Here is a 22,651-nt window from a genome sequence, read left to right as displayed (position 1 = left end):
TGTCAAGCACTTGATCCAAGAAATTTTTAGAAATAATGATAGCTCATCATAGGAAACTAATTGGAACATAGGGGTTTATAAATCATTCTATTTTTCAATTACCATTTTTTTATTTTATATTGACAAATTAGATAGATGTACAAAAGAAGTATGTTTTTTAGGAAATAATGTTTTCCTTTATATAGATGATATTTTACTATTAGCAATAACCCCTCTCATATAAATAATGAACTTAAATCATTTAAAAAGTTATACTAAATCTTTTTACAGTATATACCTGATGGGAAAAATATTTGAATTGAGAATATGCCATGAATCAAGGAACTTATTTACAAAACCAACCTTGAATGCCAGAAAATTTAGATGGCTATTCTTTCTAGCTGACTGTGATTTTGAAATTAATGATATAAAAGGTAAGGATAATAAGGTGGTTGATGCAATTAATAGAAGAGTGCCTACAATGCATGTTACCAGCATAAATATATGCAAATGTGATTTAAAAACCAAAGTTTTAGATTATGTAAATCTCAATAAACAATACATGAAGATAAAACAAGAGTTATAGAAATGTAATTTGTAGCCAAGGTACATGAATATTTAGCTGAAATGATATGGAATAAGCATGTACAGAGGTATAATTTATGTTCCAAACTCTCTCGGACTAAAAAGTATAGTGTTGAATGAGATGAACATTGTGTCTTATGTTGGAAACCTAGGTTAGAAAAAGACAATTTCAATAGCCAAGAAATAATGGTTATGGCCGCGTATGGAAAATGAGATGGTTGATTATATGTGCAAGTGTTTGGAGTGCCAAAATATTAATGATAATGATATATATCGAACGGAATTTCTATAGCCAATACCCATCTCGAGTGGGAATAGGAAATTCTCTTTATTCATTTTAATAGAAATATTCCCAAAACTATGAAGCAACATGATTCCAACATGATGATGGTGGATAAGTTGACTAAGACTGCCCATTTTATTCCATTAAATCCAATACAAAAGGAAGAAAATATTTTTGTAACTTATATAAAGTAAATTTCCAAGATAGATGGTGTACCTAAGGAAATTATTTGTTATAAGGATCTCAAGTTTTGGACAAGTTTATTTAAGGGATTTGGAAGCAATTTATACAACTTTGTAAGGCCCACACTCACCTACTAGGGAATTTTTCTACATATTCAACATAATATTTTTGAAAATGACCCTCAATTAGTTTCTTATAACATCATGTTATTGTTGCTACAATACCCTCCAAAATTTCACTACATTTGAATTTTCAAGTCTACTTAATTGTCCTATCAAGTGTTGCCTTGGTCATAAAGTGTCATTTTGTGTTGTTTGATATGTCATTTTGTGTCATTTTATATGTCATATATTGAATGTTATGAAGTGTTCTCATATTCATTAGAACATCGTTATATGCATTTCATGGTCATAACACCTTTGTTGTTGTAAAACAACACTTTCAGCTCGCAGTCGCACACACTTCATTGTTTGTACTTGGGGAATGTGCATAAAGTTGTGTTTTGATGTATATTCGTTGTTGATCATTTTTTCTAAGTTCTCTTGACGATTTAGTATGTGTCGAACATGGTTTTGTGTCTAGAACTCATCTAGCTCACCCCTTTGCCAATCATCCAGACTTAAACAAATTTCAGTTGCAAAATGGTCCCATTAAGGCAATGAGCACATGAGTGAACTCTGAAGCCTTGATGGGAAACCCTTCATTGTTTATAAGTGCACCTTGCACCTTATTGGAGAGTTGGGTGCACTCCAAAAGAATGAACACCCTAGCATGTTCTAAACTACAGCCTCCAAAATTACTAAGTCTTCCTCGAGTGCACTAATACGACTCGAAGAAGTTCACCCTCCTTGAGTGCACTGGAACATCCCAAAGAACCAAAGCTTAATGCTTCAACCTTCCCCTATGTTCCATCCACCCCCTTGAACACTCTAGTGCACCCTGAGGTCATGAAGCGCCAACCTTCAACCTTCAAAAGTGTGCCCTACACACTTCCTAAGGCCTATTGAGAACACGAGCACACCCCAAAGGCATGAAGCATTAGCATTCATCCTTCGGGAGTGTTCCTTGTGCCCTCCCTCTCTCCCTTGAGCGCATAATGAACTTAGGAATCTCAAAGCCTTCCCCTTCATTCTTTAGACTTGCAACATGTGCCCTGCCTTGACTGTTTTCTTCCTTTGAGTGCATGAGCATGTGCCAAAGACTCGAAGCTCATCCTGCCCAATCCTTCAGCCTTTCGGAGTGCTTCCTTGTGCCCTTAAGCTTCTTTGAATATTTTAAGTGCACTGCAAGAGAATAAATAGGAAAATATACATAAAAAATGGTAGAGTAGGATATTTTTAGATGTATAGTTGCTCGTCATGAGTGATTTAAAAAATAAGTATTCCATGGACCCCATATCAAGCACACACAACGAATATTGGGCAAGGAGGATAAACAAAGGAAGAATGAAAATAACCAAGAACACACCTGAAACTTGATGATCAAAGCACCCTACAGACTCCAAGGTTCAAGACCCTCTGGAGGGTGGAAGTTCTATGATCAGAAGATAAAAGAGAACAAACATATTGGTAGCTATGTCAACATTGGAGCAAATCAATTTCATTAGTCACTGTCAATCCAAATCCTCCAAGATAGTGACATGTCTAATTTCACCATATGATGATGTTGAGGTCTAGATTTAATATTGTAATCATTATAAAAGGAAAAATAAGTACAATTCCAAGATTCATGTGTGAAATCAAGTGTCACGGATGTCCAAAGGAAATGTAATACGAAAAGCCATATGTAATTCCAAAAGTCATTTGGAACTTCAAAGGTTGTGAAAGTCTAAAGGTTACTAGAAGTTACAAAGTCAAGAGTCATGAGGATATGAAAGGTCACTCCTCAAGTTATAAATATATCATCATTTCTCATGTAAATTAATTTTAACCTTGGCATCTCCCATAAATCATAAGAGAGATAAGTTCATACTTTTGGGGAGCAAATAGTGTTTCCAACACTCCACTATTTGAGCAAGTGATGTTCGTTCTATTCATGCATCTTCATAATTTTACGTAATATTTGAAGTCTTGATGGCCATCATGTTTTCATACATGGATAATGGATGTTTGTAAATGAATTATGTGAATATTCATCATTCATGTTTTTTTTCTCCTGTACTAAGTTATTTGAACTATTTTGGTTATTTTAGTGCATATTCTATTGAGAATGTGTTGTAATGGTTATAATGTTTATCGCATTTTTGTGGAATATTATGCTCGATGTTAGAGGAAACATTCCTCTATGTGTGTGTCTTTATTAGGGTGGCACTATTACCTCTCTCCCAGAGTCTCACTTTATTTGCCCCTTGTGGTAGAAGAACCTTGATTCACTTGCAACTGAACATTCACTAGGTATACTTACTTTATTTTTGAAGGAGCATGTATTCTCTATTTCGTTAATATATAAAACCAAGGCATATATTTAAGTAAAACATGGTCAGGTCATATTCCGAATGGGGTCCTATCCTAAACAATGTGAGGTCTAGTTGGAACCATATATTGGAGAGACACATTGAATGTTGGCAATTCCAACACTGTCAACACATTAGTAATGAATTATTAGTGCATTTTATGATGTAATTTTATCATATGCATGTTCATATAATCACATAAGTGTCTCCCTTAAATTTCTATTTAGATGTATCATATGTAAATACATGAATAATTACGATAGAAAGAATATAAAAAATAAACATAGACATTTATATTTTAATAAAACATTAAATGGTTGTATACCTCACACGTTCGACACAACCATAAACTAAACTACTCATAATCTGTCAACAGAAGTTACCACTGAGCTAGTACTTCAACTCCACAAGGTCAATAACATACCTAAAGATAGGTACATAATAGGAACCAAACATAACTAAGAAAATACCAAACTCTAGTAGCCTATAACCAATAATTTCACATCCTCCATTAGGCCACACAACCTAATGTAATGCACCCCCTTCTCTACACATGTAGTCCCTTTAACCATACCACCACCTTTCTATGGTTCTTGGTTTGGGACAGCAAGAGATGTCTTAAATATTTGTGGATTTCAAGAGTAAAACTTCCCTTATGGTCTCCACATACTTATCTAGCTTCACAGTTGGTAAACTTATCCCTTTTCTGAAAATCCACCAAGGATTTCAATAGGGATCATACATGTCTTAGGGTCACCCATGATTTCCTTACAATGAGTCTAGTCACATTCTTTATCCCACCCCAATGATGCAAATAGATGATTGAATGAATCTAACACACTTCACTTTTATGTGATTAGCCATACCATGACAAATGGCACTCGCTAAAGTCACTTTACAAACATAGGATAAAATATGTGCACATTATTACTTGTGATCATTTAAATAATAAATTGGTTACCTAGGCTTAAATCCTTCATTAATTATCAATTAAAACCATTTTAAACTCATGGAGTATTAGCCATCCATACTCTCTTGTCTAACATGTTCCACAACAATGGTCTTTTTTATTAGTATGCATGTGAGTTCATAATTATAAAACAAGGCTCTCTAGCCTCAAATCATACAAACATAGTTTTATTGGCCTAAAATACATATGAGGATGTGTACTGAAACTCCAAAGTAGTCCTTGGATCAAAAACCTATATATGATATGAATATCACACATAAGGGTGCTCCTATGGGTGTTACATTCCTCTCCCCATTATTTAGGCATTTCCCTTTGTGTATTATACACACACATATAAATAGAAGCAAAATAGTTAAAAGAGATGAGGGTACTCCTCCCTCAAAGCATATTCATGATTTCATGTGGCATCTTTAGGAATAAATTATTTCCATTCTGCCATTACCAAGGAGATGGATCCATTCTATAGAACCTTGACCTTCCTATCCAAAATAATTGTTGGATGGACTTAAAAGTCTCCCTTGAGCTCCACATGAATCATATTCAAGTCAATCACATGATTAACATCAACACCAAAATTTTTAAATAATGAAAATATAAAAAACAAATTATGAATATGCATGGATGTTGACAATGTAATATTATGTTCAAGTATGCCAATCCTCTTAAGGATTTCAAATGGACCACAAAATATAGCTTCCAAATTTATAGATCCACCAAATTTCAATGAATTTTTCTTTTCCTTCGCTCTCAAGAAGACCTGATTACTATCTTAAAAATGTTAAGAAATCATAAAATAGATTATAAATTTATTTAAAAAAATTATTAGTATTTTTAATAATAAATGAAATTAATATATAAGTTAAACATATATATATTTAAAAAAAACGTGTAACAAGATTCTTAACCACAAATATTCACCCCCACTTTACCATGGAAATACTTACTCGATAAATATGTTCTATTATGATATGCTGGGCCCATACCGTGACTTATAAATAATGAATGCCTAAAAAACCATAACTCATTTCATATGACAATTTTTCATATAACAATTTTTTTAATGAATGAATTTGATTAAAAGGAAAAAAAACATAAGTACTTTGGAAATAAATCTCAACCTTTGATTTGTGTATACTACTAAGAATTTTATATGGAGGCTAAATCGCTACCCTCCACCTAATAGTTATTTATAACTAAATTAAAATTATGGATACTCTATTCCAAAATAGAGATGCCTATCAACATAACAAAGTACAATTTAAGGGATCAATGGCTCCATTGATATTTTATAGAACCGATACATATGAATTACATGCAATAGTACTTAGAATTAAGCAATTTAATCAAAACATAATGGATCTTCACTTTTCTAATAAATTAATCCTAAGATTAAAGTTGTAATATGTTTTGGTTCTTTGACATTGAAGTTAATCCTCAAATTGTCACACATTTCATCATAACATGGACATTTTTTAGACTTCGTATTTTATGGAATTTTTTAAAGAAATGATCAATCATAAATTTGTCATTGCATTACAAGTGTATAATATATATTATAGGTAACAAAGCATTTTCAATAAAAAATACTTTATATATATATGGTAATTAAGTTAAATTTGGGAGGATTATAGAGTCAATTATCATTGGTACTTCAAAATCTTGATAGCTCATGGTTTTTCCCATGGTATTCTAATGTTATAATTCTTATTTAAAGGAATGATGAATCCATTGTCACTCACTTTTGGGCCATGGGATAATATATCTATTATTCAAGATTTTTTTGGGTGTTCATGTTTTATTATTGTTATGTCTTTGTCATTTATATATTTCTCTATCTCGAATTTTACTAATTGGTATCATAACTTGATGGTGGATTGAAGGGATAAGTGCAAAGGAACAATGTGGAAAATTCCCATGACCACTCGTTGATACTGTGACATGTTATAGAGGAAACAATTGAGCTCTAAGAGGAGCCAGTATGGCATGAGGTTGAACTAGTAGGCGATGCAGACTATATGCAAGGAATGTTGTTGTAAGGAAGATGCCTCCTCCTAAGAGTGACAAAGAATAGAGGATACTTTACCTCAGGTAGAAATCCAAAAAATAAAATTCCTATGCAATGAACAAGTGTTCGGGAGATTAGATGTGTTATAATTCCGACATTAAATTATCAATCCGGGGCTCGTAAGCTTCGAGGCACAAGGGAAGATAATGCAAGATCAAAGAATCTAAACTAAATTAACATCATGAAATCTAAAATTGATTCCTAAATCAAGTACGAAATTTCTATTCTTGAACTAACTACAAAATACAAATCACTGAACAATTCTAACCTCAATCTAAGTAAAGTAAATTTCAATCAAAACTTAATTTTAATGTAAGTAAAACTTAATTGCAATCCAAGCAATACGATTTATTTAATATAAGCAATATAAATTTTGAATCAGCTGAAACTAATTCAAAGTGATATCAAACTTATGCTAAATATCTAACTCAAGTGATTTTAAGCTAAGGAAATAAACAATCCAAACAAGACTCCAACTAATCTAATTCCTGGGATGTATAAAACAAATCAACAAGAACTTAAACTAACTTTTTAATCTTTCCTACCATCACTCTACAATTCTACAAGGCTTCAAAAGAGATTAAATTCCAATTTCAAATTAATATTTTTATGCTGCCTAAATTAACACACTCAGATTTAAAGATCAAATATTAAAGCTTATTTCCAATTTAAAACTGCTACAAATAAACTCAAAAAAGCATTCCTACAGAAAAGCATTGACCTAAAATTTTCAATCCAATCTCATTACGATTATACTAAACTTCATAATTAAGTTGCAATCTCAATAGGCAACTAATATCTCGTTTCACTACTCCTAACCATTCCTCACATAGGCATAATGTTACAGAACTTAGAAAATGAGAAAAGCATAAAATCAATTTAATTCCTAAACTTATGATATGGTAATTAACCCCGCACTATTTCTAGATTAAAAATAGTCTTCAGACATTCTGTGTTATGCATCAAACAAACCATTCACACAATGGAAATCATCATTTAGTACAATCCTTGCTTGTCTTTAATGATTGGGAAATGAGATCTACAGTATTCAATTCAGATCTATGAAACGGAGTAAATGTTTTAAGTACATTAAAGATAATGATTTTGAGATCTAAGCAATTGTTTCCTCAAACAAAATTCAAACTTCAAACGTAATTCCAATTATGTTAACTAGGTGGTGATGGGACCTTTCCACTCTTGGAACAAGTTTAAATTAATTAAATACTGTTAAAAACTATAGAAAACCATAATACTCATAGAGGATTTAATTTTTGAATCAACCTTATTTATTATTGATTAAGAGAAAATACATCAAAGCTTCGAGCATAAACAAAAATATATCAGAGTTCTTCTACTATTGTTGCTCCTATTGATACGATCCTACTCTACCACCACCAGCATACATGTATAGAGCATTGTCTTTTATAAGGTGTGGCCGATGAAAACAAAGCACAAGCAATGAATTTAGAAAATACAATAGGAAGGAAGTCGTATAGAGTCTTCTGGAGAGTCTTCAAATGGGTCACAGTTAGGTTCATTCTGATCATGGTGTAGCTGGAAAAATTAATTCCGTTTTTGAGCACAAAGAAACTTATCCAAATCGTGGTCGTCCATGTGGCTTCTGGCCAAAACCCTTCAGACTTGAAACCATTCAACGATTTTGTACATACGTAGAGAATTTCGGCACTCATTCTGTACTTAAGAATTGTACTGACCCTAACTTGTTCGTGGTGATGAATTTTGACAAATGGTTTCTGGGTTACCTAAATGAGGGTATTCTAAAGAATATCCAAGTCTTGGAATCTCAAGAGTCTTCTTTATTTGAGGACAAATTTTAGATTTTCACTTACAAGAATTTATTTCGTACTTAACCTGTAGCAACTAGTTTAATTCACTTACGAAGAATTTTAGCAATGGAAACCTGTGGTAGATGAACTTGGTAAAACCATCATGATAAAATAATAGAAAATTCATCTCTAATCATTGAAAATTCAAGAAAACTAATGATAATTAAGCACAAAGTGTAAGGCATGAATTGGTACCAAGTTGTGGAATTATGGTACGAAATGAGTTAAAAATTTAGGAATTTAGATTCTGAATGGTGATATTATATGGTGGAAAAATGGGCATATTTGAGGCCCAACAACCAGAAAACACAACTTGTAGTGTTGTGTGTGAGAAAAGGAGAATATCATGATTGTTAATATTGAAAGAGGAGGTAGCGGTTGCCAATGACTAGAGTTCTAACAGAAAGATGTTGCGGAAAAATCTTGAGGGTTGTCCATGTTGAAATATGTAACTAGGATCGGTATTCATTATGACATATGTAGTCATGATTTTATGTATTTGATGTAATGAGAAAAATAAAATTGTTATTGGTTTTCTTGAGGTATGGGTTTCATGGTCAAAGAAATTTATTTTATATGTCAAACTCCCATTTAGAGCTTCCAGGGATTATGAGTCAATATCATGTATGAACGACCAATTTGGGAATGTTACATATTTTAAAAAGAATTTCTTCAAGTCAAAGAACCCTCAAATACTAATCCATGTTTCAATATTCAATTATTCCTACACTCAAGAACAGGTCGTCCTAGAAGGAGAAATTTGACTCAATGAGAAGCCTATATAAAGCTGACTTCAACTTCACTTGGAGGACACACTACACACACTCAATTTTGATCAAAAGAAATAAAACCAGTGAAAAGAAGAAGGGGATGAAGGAAGAAGATGAATTCAAGTTTCTGGGTTAATTCTCTCCACACACGTGAAGAAATTAGGGCTCCAATTGCAGCAATAAAAAATGAGTTGTAGAAAATGATCTGGGTCATCAAGAAGAAAATTTTGCAATATGACCTCTTTAGAATAGAGAATATACCTAAGAGATGAAGAAAAAAGTAACAAGATATCATTATCTCTCACATGTGCAAGGATTAAGGTTTCTATAGAAGAAGTTGTTGGAAAAGTCGAAGTTGCAGAAGAAGCTACTAGACAAGTCAATGATGCAGAAGAAGCAGCTAGACAAGTTGAAGTTGCAAAATAAGCTACTGGAAAAGTTGAAGTTGCCGAAGAAGATTCTGGGTAGGTCAAAGTTGTAGAAGAAGCTACTCTAAGTCTAAATTTTTAGAAGTTTCCAAAAGGAAGGTTTGACTTGGTCTTGCAGGTTCTTGGTCAAGGGTCAAAGGTATTGGAATTTTTCAATTAAAGGTCTATAAGAAGAGAAATAATTCTAGTGGGTTTTCCTCTCAACTTGTAGATGTTTTGACCCTAGCTTATTACCTACATATTGTGTCCTATTTTCTTATTGTTCTTTATGTTTTGGTAGTTTTTTTATGATAGAGAACACTGATTATAGTAGAAGCAAGAATAATTAAATCAAGAAAAGTAAAAATACATCACAAGAAAGTAGAGAAATCTCCTACACTTGTTGCCCCTAAGATTTATCAACATGGTATTAGAGCTAAGGTGACAAGTCAAGGAAAGGAATCTTAAACAAGGACACTCAAGGGCTGAAGCACTAGAATATCATCAAGGACATCTTCATTAAGAAGACATCCTATACCAATATCATGAGAGAATTGAAGAAGGTATAACATTAAAGATATTTTCATCAAGGATTATCTTGACAAGTAAATATCTATATGTCCACATATGAATCTATCAAAATGTATTTTTTCAAGGAAAGTAAAAATTTCATTAGGGCATGAAACTTTCTTGCATGGAAGAAGAGGACATATTTAATCCTCGTAGAAAATGAAGTCATGGAACATGTTAGGGGATCATTCGCTAAAATGCCAAAGGAAGAAGCTCAATCTTTTGAAAAGTACATGAAAGGGTAAGTAAGGGCTCAAAGGATTCTCATAGAATCTATCAAATATCCCCTCATTCCCTATGTATCAAAGCCAACAACATCAAAAGATGTATATGACAAACTTGTAGAATTATTCTTCCTAAGAACTGTAGGAGAAGTTATTTCATTGAGAGAAAAGCCCTACAAGATGGAGATACCAAAAGAAGAAGCAATAGCCTCATACTTTATGAGGGTGTCAGAAATTAGAGGCCAACTACAGAAGTTCAAAGATATAATTTCTGATAAGGAAATGACCACCATAATGCTTAATTCACTACCAGAGGAATGGGGAGACTTTATGTTAAACATCTATGGAAAGAAGAAATAAACCCCATTCAATGAACTTTGGTCACTATTGAAAATTGAAGGAAAAAAGTGATGTAGGATCAAACGAGTAAACACAAGCATTTGCTGCCATGGCTAAGAGAAAGAGGAACTTTTGGAAGTTTCCTCCTGAGAAAAAGAAGAATAATATGGCCAAGCTCCAATGTTATGGATGTTAAGAATATGGGCACTATAATAGATCTTGTCCCAAACTCAATAAGGACAACAACAAAAGAGGAAGGGAAGAAGCCCATATCACTAAAGAAGTGGAAGAAGCTAAAAAGAATAAATCAAATAAATAGGAAGTAAAATATCTCTAATATGATTGAGATAAACTTCTCCACCGAGTTCCTTTCAATCCTTATAAAGTATAAATATCATGGTAGGAAAAATTATGAACATGATAGGATGCATAATTTTAGATTGAATCATAAGATCATACAATGGAAGAAACAACTAATGACATCATCTTGAGAATTTTGAGAGATAGATGAGTAGAAGGCTATGGAAGTTATCATCAGAAGGAAGTAACTCTTGGTAATATCATTTGAAACATAATAGTACTAATGGTTAGAAGAGAGTCATATAGCATAGAACTCATCACATCATTGGGAAGGATAATTTACAAAATGAGGATAATCAAGATCCTCTATTAGAATATTCATTAGAAGGTTCATATCTTAGAAGAATCAAGTGTCTCTCTAAGAATTCCACCTTGGATGGGATTTATGGTTTGGAAGAAGGATGGTATGATGACAAAGTAATGAAACATGTCAAGATGGTTGAGTTATTCCCAATCAAGGAAAAGGAAGCCTAGATGACCAAAAGAAGAAAATAGCTATGTATGCATATGTCTAATGAATTAAGTCGTCTCATCATATAATTGCATATAGCATGGATGGATACTTTACCTCATGAATATAATCAATGGAATGAGATCTCTTTTATTGGAAGGATGCATGAAGGCATGGTTCACAGATTGACTAGATGAAATCAACATAATATGTCCCCATATGGAATATGAGGTGGTTCAAAAATATGAAGGTACTGTGGATGAAAGTTTCTAGAGAGAAATATGTGAAGAAAGAAAGAAGAGATCAAGAAAGATGCAACTATAGACAAAGGAAATCAACATCCATTAACTAGAAGAATTTTCCATGATATCTCCATGGAAAGATATGAAGACCTTGCCAAAGTCTGAAAAGAAAGAAGACCCTTGACACTTAATATCTTGGAGATGTGTCAATATGTGTGCAAGATGTTGATATTACAACAAGCAAATATCATGATGAAGGCCCATCACAAAAGGTAATTTTTATTTGATGTTCATTTCGATTTTTGAACAATGTATGGATGGGTTAATATAGGACTACAAAAAGAGAATTGTGGGTGTCATTTACAAAAAAGTAATCATGTGGAAGGATGGAATATCTTTAAGGATACATGATGTGGAAGAGGTATTTGTATGAAGGAAAGCCAGATGTGGACTAGCATATCAATTTCTGATGAAAGGACGAATGACATGACTGATATGATTCATGAAGGAAAGTGATGTAGGACAAATGACCTACAAGATGAAGAAGACAAAATTCATGACATCGAATGAAGAAGCTGTACAAGGAGCTAAATGTCCCATGATCTCCACCGAATAAGATATAGGTACTACTAGAATTAGGTCCCTAGTTAAGAGGGAGCCTAAAAGAAAGTTTCTGGTAAAGAAGAAACTTGGAAAGAAAGTCCCTAGCTAAGTGGGAGTTTCGACAAGTCCCTAGTTGAGAGGGAGCTTCAATACATTTCTTTTATAGGAATGGGTACTTTACTTCATAGGAATGCATGTATCCTCCCTTGTTGATAGGGATAGATAGACACATAATTATTTTCTTCACTTGGGAAGAAAGAATGGAGGATTCGGTAAGCATATGGCATCTGATACTCTTTGAGGATGTGGTAGGGCATCTAAGATAAGAGTAGTTGTAGAGGATCAACATTCTTTAAGGACTAGGAATCCAAGATAAGAATAGTACTAAAAGGACATACTGTATGAACACCAAGGTGGGGTATGTACCTTGAGATAAAATTTGGATGGTGTTTATAAATCATTGGTCTTAACATCATTATGCTTTGATCTTGTGGAGATAAATAGTTGTTAGTCAAGGACATCTTATGTGACAATATTGGTTGATATGATGCTTTACAGATGGGTTACCAATTTGACTCTTCTTATGAGAATTATTTAGATTGAAAATGTCCAATTACATGCATGGATTATGAATACCTCCCTCATTAAGAGGGAGTGTTGAAATATGTAACTAGGTTCACTCTTCATAATAACATATTTAATCATGATTTTATGTATTTGACGTAATGATAAAAATAAATTTGTTATTGTTTTTCTTGAGGCATGGGTTTCATGCTCAAGGAAATTTATTTTATAGGTCAAGTTCCCACTGAGAGCTTCTAGGGCTTATGAGCCACAATAGAATGTGTGCATGGCTTGTGATACCAAATAATGGTATATTCCCAGACACCCAACAATATCACAAGGCTATGCGAAAAAATAGCAATGTCTCTGAAAAAGAGCATTTACCATGGGTTTTATGACAATGGAAGTTCTCTTTCATGATTATATATTGATAATGAAGAGGATGCATCTATTTGATTTACATATGATCAAGGATTACCTATTGATTTAGCCTTTGTCCCAAGTGGTAAAGTTGTAAGTAAGGAAGTTTCTAATTCAAAGGAAGAGTTAACCATGTTTCCAAGGTTGCAGTGGGAAATTAGTTAGATAAGCACATCATATTTGGGCCACCTATGATGATTTTTTATATTGTGTGTTGGTGTATGAGGTTATACTGAAAGTGATCGAGGAAAAGAAGTATTAGAAAAATAGAAAATGAGTTATTTATGCTCTATTGTCCCAACACATGAAACACTAATGAGCGTAGGTGGTTTCAAATAAGTTGTGGTCATCCACTAATGACTGGGGCTATATTTACACAAGCTATGGTCAACCTATGATTAAGGATGAGAGGCATTGGTTATAAACATACCTTTAATACCAATAAAGAAACTAAGAGATATGAATAATGCTTTAATGGTCGCTGGGATGGATCTATGAAACATCAGTTTTGCTAGTTGGGACAATGAGATATCACATGGATTTGATGAGTGAATATAATGTTCGAATGCTAGGTCAAGGTGATATCAGCACCATGGATGCTTGTCGAGTGTAGGAAAAATAAAAATATTATCTAAAGCATGGATATATAGTTGTAGAAATGTCAAGACATTCCATGGATAAGAAAAAATAAATGGGTTTGATGGTGCTAAGGCTTGGTGAAGGATCTAAAGTGTTGTGGAGAACCACAATAGTGCATGTATACCCTAAAGAATTTGGTCAAAGTTGTAAATCCTAGCCACATCTAGGTTGTATTCCATAAGGTTGTTGTAAGACTTATTTTCCATGTAAACATGTAGCATGGTAACACATGATATGTCAAGTTGTGAAACAAATTAATTGAATAGGTACAAAGGTAGTGTGGTTAATTGCATGGTAGTTTGAAGATTAGTTTCTGGTAAGACATGTTATTTAGGAATACATGCTGGAGTGTGACGAAACGTGGAGTTATGTATGATTAAGTTGTGGAGTGGAAAACTTGGATAGGAACAAGGGTGTTAGGCATACTAGTATTCTAGCTTGAAGGGGGGCATCCAAAATTTGAGGATGTGAGATGTTTCATGATCCATGTACGATAATTTTTTTCTAAAAAACTAGTCGATACATTTAATGGTTACCCATGTATGTTAGTGGATGATAACATTTTTATATGAAATTAAAAATTTTTATTGATACCATGCTAATCTCCCCAAACAAAGTTCAAGGCAATGATTCCATCTAACTGCACATCCTTTTTTAGCCCATGATGATGCATAATATGTGCATACTCCTTAACATCTACTCAATATGCATTTTAAAAATAAATTCATATATGTACTACTACTTACTTTCATAAAGAAAATAGAGATAATATAAAATATTTATTTCATCTTAGCTTTTCAAAATTAATTAAATTTATATTAACAATTCTTGACAAAATTTATCTTGAACTTATGCAAAATATTCTCTTAATAAATTATAACTTTTATTAATAATTTATCACATGAATATCGATATAACAATAAAAGTTATATTGAAATAAAAATTAGTTTTCGATTATTTAATAAGTAATAAAAAATTCCTTTCAAGATAAAAGTAATCAAATAGATCATATACGTTTCTTCTCATATAGTTGGTAGATTAGACCCAATTCTTTCATTATATCAACTTTCTAATCCTTTGATTCTCGATTATTTAATAAGTAATAAAAAATTCCTTTCAAGATAAAAGTAATCAAATAGATCATATACGTTTCTTCTCATATAGTTGGTAGATTAGACCCAATTCTTTCATTATATCAACTTTCTAATCCTTTGATTCTCCATTGGTTTACCAAGCTACCAACTTGATTAAATACTCTCCTCACTGTAGTATACTTAGGGGGGTAATATCGGGTACAGAGAGAGGTGCCTAAGGGAATAATGTAATAATGTGATGATCCATACTAAATAAATAAAGTGGTTAACCCACACTATGTAAGGGACCACAAGTAGTTGGGGAATAATGTGATAAGCCCATTGTAATGGATGTATGGTATTAATATACCCATGGTAATTTCCCATGGTATTTTATGTATGAAGCCTATATAGAGGCTAGAGTATATCCATTGATACATGTCAAGTATTGTTGTATTCACAAGCGTATGGATTGTGGAGTGTTATCCTTCCTTAAGGAGTGATTTATGGTGTTTCCCTACCTTAAGCATTTTGATATTAATAAAGATTTGAATTTCTATCATCTATTTTATTATTTCATGGGCATATTTTCCATCTTTCGATATTTTAGGCCATATATATTACAAGTGGCATTGGAGCACTTTCTTGGGCAGAGTGGGGAGATTTGTTTTGTAATTTTTGTACGAACTTTTTGGGCAGTGCATTTGTAGATCAGGTATGAAAATTATGGTGTAAAATTGGCAAAAACAGTAGCAGATATGAATTCCTTGTGAAAAAATATCCAATTTCGAAAAAAACATCGGTAAAATTGGAGCCCAGATGAGGGACATATCATTCATTTAAAATCAACTATTTTGCATAAATCCTTCTAACAACAATTCATGGAGGATGAATCTCCAATAATATTTTCTTGCAATTTTTATAAAGAATTTCAGGAAAACTAATTATATATCTGAGCTCATATTGAAAAATCACGCAATTTCAAAAAACCAATCGGTTGAATCAGAGTCCAGATAAGAGAGATATCATTGATTTAAAATTAACTCTTTTTTTCAGAATCTCTTATGATAGTGGGACTGTTGCAGCGCAAATTTGAGTTTCCAAAATGTGCAGATCAAGATTTCAATCATAGTAAAAGATGGAAAATGGCCATTTTATTTTCAAAAATATGTTATAATAAGGATTCTTAGTTATCTTGGCCAAATTTTTCCCACTTTAATTTTTCGCTAAATTAAGTGATTTATAAAAAACCTCACTCTATTTTAGAGTTCTAGCAAGATAATGTTTTTAGAAAAATATGATGCCACTACTACTAAAGAATTTCTAAAATGGGTGAAGTCATCATTTAAATTTTGGAAAGAGGTAGCATGGTTTAATTTTAAAGATGAGGTTTCCATATGGTGGGACTCACTTGACACAAAGAAAGTTGTAAGCCTTCCTGATGAAGAATTTGAAAACGTCCTTTTGGACAAATGGTCTGATGCTAGAAAATAGGATAATGAGAAACACAAGGGTTATTTTTTGTTTGTATGTCCTTATTACAGGTTCATGGATATATTCAAAAAGAGAATATCATTTTGTCTATAAATCTTGGTTGTCAAATTATGTTTATCAATATTAATTTGGAAAAATAATTGCATGTTCCACCAAAACACATTTAAAACATAGAGGTTGATAATGAGAATGTTCAAATTTATAAATATTTGAAGATTTTTATGGATAAGTATGTGTTTCATTTTGACTTTTATAATTTAGTTCTTGATAATGTGGATGTGGTTTTGGAACACCCTTTGATGGAATCCATTGGTGCTGTCAATATTAATGTGCAGAAGAAATCCCTGAATATCTGGTATAAAATAAAGAAAATTACATTGCAGGATATTTCCATCAGTAAACCGGTTGGGTCAAAGGAGTCCCAAGCAGAAAACACTATAGGTACTAAGACATGAGATGAGGAATATGTGGTGGAATTAATAATGGAAGACAAGAAACAACCACATGTGCCACAATAGGTACCAAATACCACTTAGGCTCCATCAGGTAGAAAATTGAAGAAAGATACACCACCAGTTAAAACTCTAGCATATCACCACCCACACCACCTAGCCAGACAACAACCAATAAGGCATAAAATACTTAGCAACAAGGAGAAAAACCCCTGGGAGACACAAAAGGAGGTACGATGCATGACCCACGGCACATTGATGCAGAGGAACCACCAGAAATAATTTCCATCTCAAGTGAGTGAGGCAACAACTAGATCAAGTCTTTACCTTTCTCTGCCATGGCTAGATGCACATGCATAGCATCCGTGGACTACTCTTTTGAGTAGATCTTATTATATGTGCTTTTCTCATGTTTCAGGGATGAAACATGTTTAAGGGGGGTGGAATGTAGTATACATAGGGGGATAATATGGGGTATAGAGGGAAGTACCTAAGGGAATAATGTAATAATGTGATGGGCCATATTTAATAAATAAAGTGGTTAACCCACATTATGTAAGGAACCACAAGTAGCTAGGGAATAATGTGATAAGCCCATTGTAATGGATTTATGGTATTGACAGACCCAGGGTAATTAGCCATTGTATTATTTGTATGGAGCCTATATAGAGGCTAGAGACTCTCCATTTAGACATGTTAAGTATTTTTTTATTGACAAGTGTATGGACTGTCGAGTGTTCTTCTTCCTTAAGGAATGATTGTATGGTCTTGCCTTGCCTCAAGGTTTTGATATTAACAAAGATCTAAAGTTATATAATCTATTGTCTTATTGATGGGCATATTTTCCATTATTATAGTTTTTTAGGTCATATATATTACATTCACCTAGGATCCCTAACTCATAATGGGACTATATAGAGTTTATCAATATAGCAATAATATTGAAGTGAAAATGTTGATCTTTGAAAGAAAATGTATAATTCGCAACCCTTTAATGGACTAAACTTTGAATACTCACTAGTACTAAATTAATTCTCAAACATTATGTCCACCATTTAATATTAGGACATACAAAATGTTGGTTCCTATCTCAAATTATTTATCCATTTCATAAAAAAAAATAATCTAATAAATTAATAATTACCTATTATTCACCCACTCGTGTGTAAACACACAAGTAATTACTTATTTAAAAGTATAAAATAATGTGTTATCCAAATTCAACTCTAACATTTCCTATTTTCACTCTTGGTTGTTCCTTTTATGTCATCGATCATATTCTAAGTGGGTTCTTACATAATTATTACTTTAATTAAATATTAACTTTCTTCAACTTCTCCCAACCAAATCTTCTTTTCCTACCTTTGTATTTTAATGTGAATTCTTGTTCTCTTTCTTATTTTTTATTAGTGATTACATTATTAACTAGTTTTAGTTAATTAATAAATATTAAACATTTCATTTCATGCACACTCCTATTTATTTTTATTGCCAACTTTTAATTAACGTGAGATTTTCCCTTTTTATATCAATTTAATTAATTTCTCTTCATGTAAAATGCATTTAAATTATGTAATAATTTTTAGCATTCTAAATAAAATATACATACAAAGTGAATAATATTTTATATCATTTTATCAAATTTATTTACTATATACTTAATCATTTATAACCGATAACTAGTATACCATATTTTATATTCTTTTATCAATTTTATTCACTATATACTTGATCATTTATAACCGATAACTAGTGTATCATGCTGCTTTAATCCCCTTGTAAATTGTAAATTGCATGTCAAATATCTTACAAGCATCCAACTTTCTTCATTAGGGAAATGGTACAACTATTGGGACCCTTTGTCACCCATGAAGAGAAACTACTGGTCACGAAGGATAAGTCTATCAACTTATTATATGTCTCTATCAACATGAAACCGTTAATTAAAAGCATCATTATCTTTTAAACCTCAACCATAGATAATGTGTACTTTTAAATTTAAATATGAGTGCTTTTGTACTTCTTATAATGGTAATCCATTCTCATCCATATAATCCCATTACTGACATACTGATATGTGAATCAATTAGCAATCAAGTTCCCTATTCCCATGCACACTATAATCAACACATCAAATAATTCCATAATGAAATCAGAAAATTAGCCGAATAACAGTTTAAGGTACCCTAACTTGATATAAAGTCCAATATAATATTTATACAATCCCATGTTAATGTATAATTGTTGTTCCTCGCCATACTTGAGAAATTGTTAGTATTCAACACGTCGAATAATTCCATAATGAAATAACTTGATATAAAGTCCAATATAACGTTTATACAATCCCATGTTAATGTATAATTGTTCCTTGTGATACTAGAGAAATTATTAGTATAATTTACAAATTATTGTATTCAAAATTTTCATTTTTATGTATCATGACCATATGAATTCACATTTGTATCGATGCACATAAATCATACATATACTCATATAAACATACACCATCGTGATTTTAAAACTGAGGAAATAATTAAATTTTAAATTCCATCATCAAAATACAAGTCAATAAACCGAATCATTATAATTAAACATATTCAAATAATAATGCACCGAATTTCAAATAATTGGAAACAAATAAAGTATACAAAATAGCTAGTAATAAGTACATGACTTGCTAATACTAATATATACATGGATATATAACTTTATAGACAAATATAAAAGGAAATTAATATTTCAAATAAAAATAAGGAAAATGGTATACAATAATTTACAAAATTGTTAAATAATTATTACATAATTGCTATGACTCATCTCATCATATCTTTTATATATATATTTATTTATTTATTTTGTGAAAACCATCTTGGGATATATCTATATCAATTTACTTATTTTAAAATTTCAAAAGAAAAATATTATACAATAATTTACAAAATTATTAAATGATTATTACATTGTTGTTGTGACTCATTTATTACTTTCAATTAAAATAAAATAACTACACAAAATTAACAAGGGTAATATACAATATTTATATTATAAGAAAATAATAGTTATATATATATAAAAATATAATATTAAAAATTAATATAAAAAAAAATGTGAAGTTAGTTAATAAAATTGGGATTGGAATTTTATGACCATCTAAGCCCATATCTATTGGGATGGATGATGTAGAGTCAAAGGTAAGAAAACAGTAGAAAATTATTTTTTTGGTCAGTATTGATTTTATTGATTAAGTAAAACTACATGTGGTTCCCGTTGATGTATGTGGAGTCGTGTTTGGGAGTCCCTACATGTATATGCAAAATTAAACCTTCAAGTAGAGTGTGAACTAGTATCATATCATTAAGGATGGAAAAATTTTCACCATCAACATGCAAAAATGCAAGTCAAAAATTCCATTGGTAACTGCCAACTAAACCAAGAAATTGATTAGTTCCAACAAGAAGTATGTCTTCTTTTTTTAAGGGAAAATCAATATGTAGAAGAGTCGACAAGAGGTAAAACATCCCTAGAGGGATGAACTAAGGAATATAAATAACTCGAAGAATCATTATAGGCATACATGGATATCTTTTAGGAGCTTAAAGGGTTACCACCTAAGAGGGAAGTGGAGCACAATATCCAGCTATTGTCAAACTCCCCATTTCCAAACATTGGGTTGTACAAGAAGTCTATTATAGAATTGAGGTGAAGAAAAATGTGTAGTGTCTAATGGAACAACGTGTCATTCAACCAAGTACATTACCATGTGGGTAACCCATCATCATTGTGTCAAAGAAGGATGAGACTTAAAGGATGTGTATAGATTACAGGGCATTGAACAAGACCATGCTCAAGAATAGTCACCCCCTTCCCAAGCATAGATGATCTACTAGATTAGTGTCAACAAGAAAATATTTCACCAAGTTGGACTTAAAGTAGTGATATCACTAGGTTCAAATTAAAGAATCAGGTACATAGAACACCGTCTTCAAAACCATGCATGTTTGGTATGAGCAATTAGTCATGTTATTTGGCCTATGTGACGCACCAACTATGTTTACCAGATTAATGAATGATGTATTGTGACCTTTTATATATTCATTTTCTATTATCTATTTCAATGATATACCAATATACATTGGTACCTGGAACGATTACATCTCACATTTGATGTAGATTTTGAAGACATTAAAGAAGCACTAACTACTACAAAATATCAAGAAGTGTGAGTTTGCACATTAGTCTTTGGTGTATCTAGGGTATGTGATTGGGTGGAAGAGAGATGAATATATATCTTTCCAAATAGAGACCATCATGAAATGACTAGTACCTATTAATGTTTATGATGTTAGGAGTTTTGTTGCGGTGAAAGACTACATACGAAAATTAATAGCCTTGTTTTTAGTAGTAGCAACATGGATCCACACCATGACAACAAGTAGTAAGAGTTTCGAGTCAGGGAAGTGTCAATGAAAGGACTTTGAGGAGATAAAGAAGAGGACCAGTCAAACACTATCTCTAACTTTACCAAATTTACAACAACCATTGGAAGTGGAGACAAATATGAGTTGGTATGCTATTGGATCAGTCTTGATGCAATGAGGAAACCTCGTATGCTACCATTGTAAAGTATTTCATGGGGGAGTTCTTAACTAACCTACCTAAAATAAGGATCTCCATGCTCTCATGCATGTTCTGAATAAGTGGAAACACTATCTGATGGGAACAAAGACATTAATAGACATAGATCACTAACCACTAGAGTACCTGTAAGCACAAAGTGAGCTACAAAAAACTAGGCATTATAGGTGGATGGGGTTTCTACAACAATTTCATTTGATAACCAAGTAGAATAATGGGAGCACAAAAAAGTTGGTTGACATGATCTCAGGGCCACACACATTAAATTTCACGACTTTGGGAACTATTATGAACATGGATCCATTCACCCATGATGCATACAGAGAGCCATTTTTAAATGATGATGGCTTCAAGTAGGTGTTTCAGCAGTTGTAGAGTCAGAGTCAGAGTCATGGGCATGATGACAACAACATTGTTGACAACCATCTCTAGGAAGGGTTACTCTGCAATATGGATAAGCTATGTGTTCTTAAAGGTGAGTAATTGCAGCCAATTAGAGACACTCACACCTCTAAGTTTGCAAGGAACTTTAGTATGTGAAATATTATGGAAAACTTTCATAGCTATGTGTTTGGCCCAAGATGCAAGAACATGTAGTTAGGTTCATAGGAGGATGCATCCTTTGTTGTACCAGCAAGACTACGAACAAGAAAGAATCATCCCTTCCGTGTACCCACTAATCCTTGGTAGAGCATTTCAATGGACTTTGTGGGAGGTTTACCAACAATGAGGAAGCGACTTAATTTCCTATTCATGGTAGTTGACAGGTTCAACAATATGTGTGTTCTAATTCCCTGTAAAAATATCATAAATGCGAGAGAAGCAACAAAATTGTTCTCTGGACAATTCTGGGTGCACGTTAGGATACCAAGGAGCATCATTTCAAATAAGGAGACAATATTCCTCAGTGCATTCTCGACAACATTGTGGTAGAAGAAGAACATAAATTTGAAGAGATCGATAACATTCCATCCAAAGATAGATGGTAACACAAAAGTAGTCAGTGAGACTTTGGTGAAGCTTCTGGGAGATATATTGAAAATA

The sequence above is a fragment of the Pinus tabuliformis genome, chromosome 6 (genome assembly GCF_031772625.1).
Source record: "Pinus tabuliformis cultivar Carrire ecotype Pingquan chromosome 6, CPIR1, whole genome shotgun sequence".
Lineage (NCBI taxonomy): Eukaryota > Viridiplantae > Streptophyta > Pinopsida > Pinales > Pinaceae > Pinus > Pinus tabuliformis.
Note: the sequence above shows the minus strand (reverse complement) of the source record.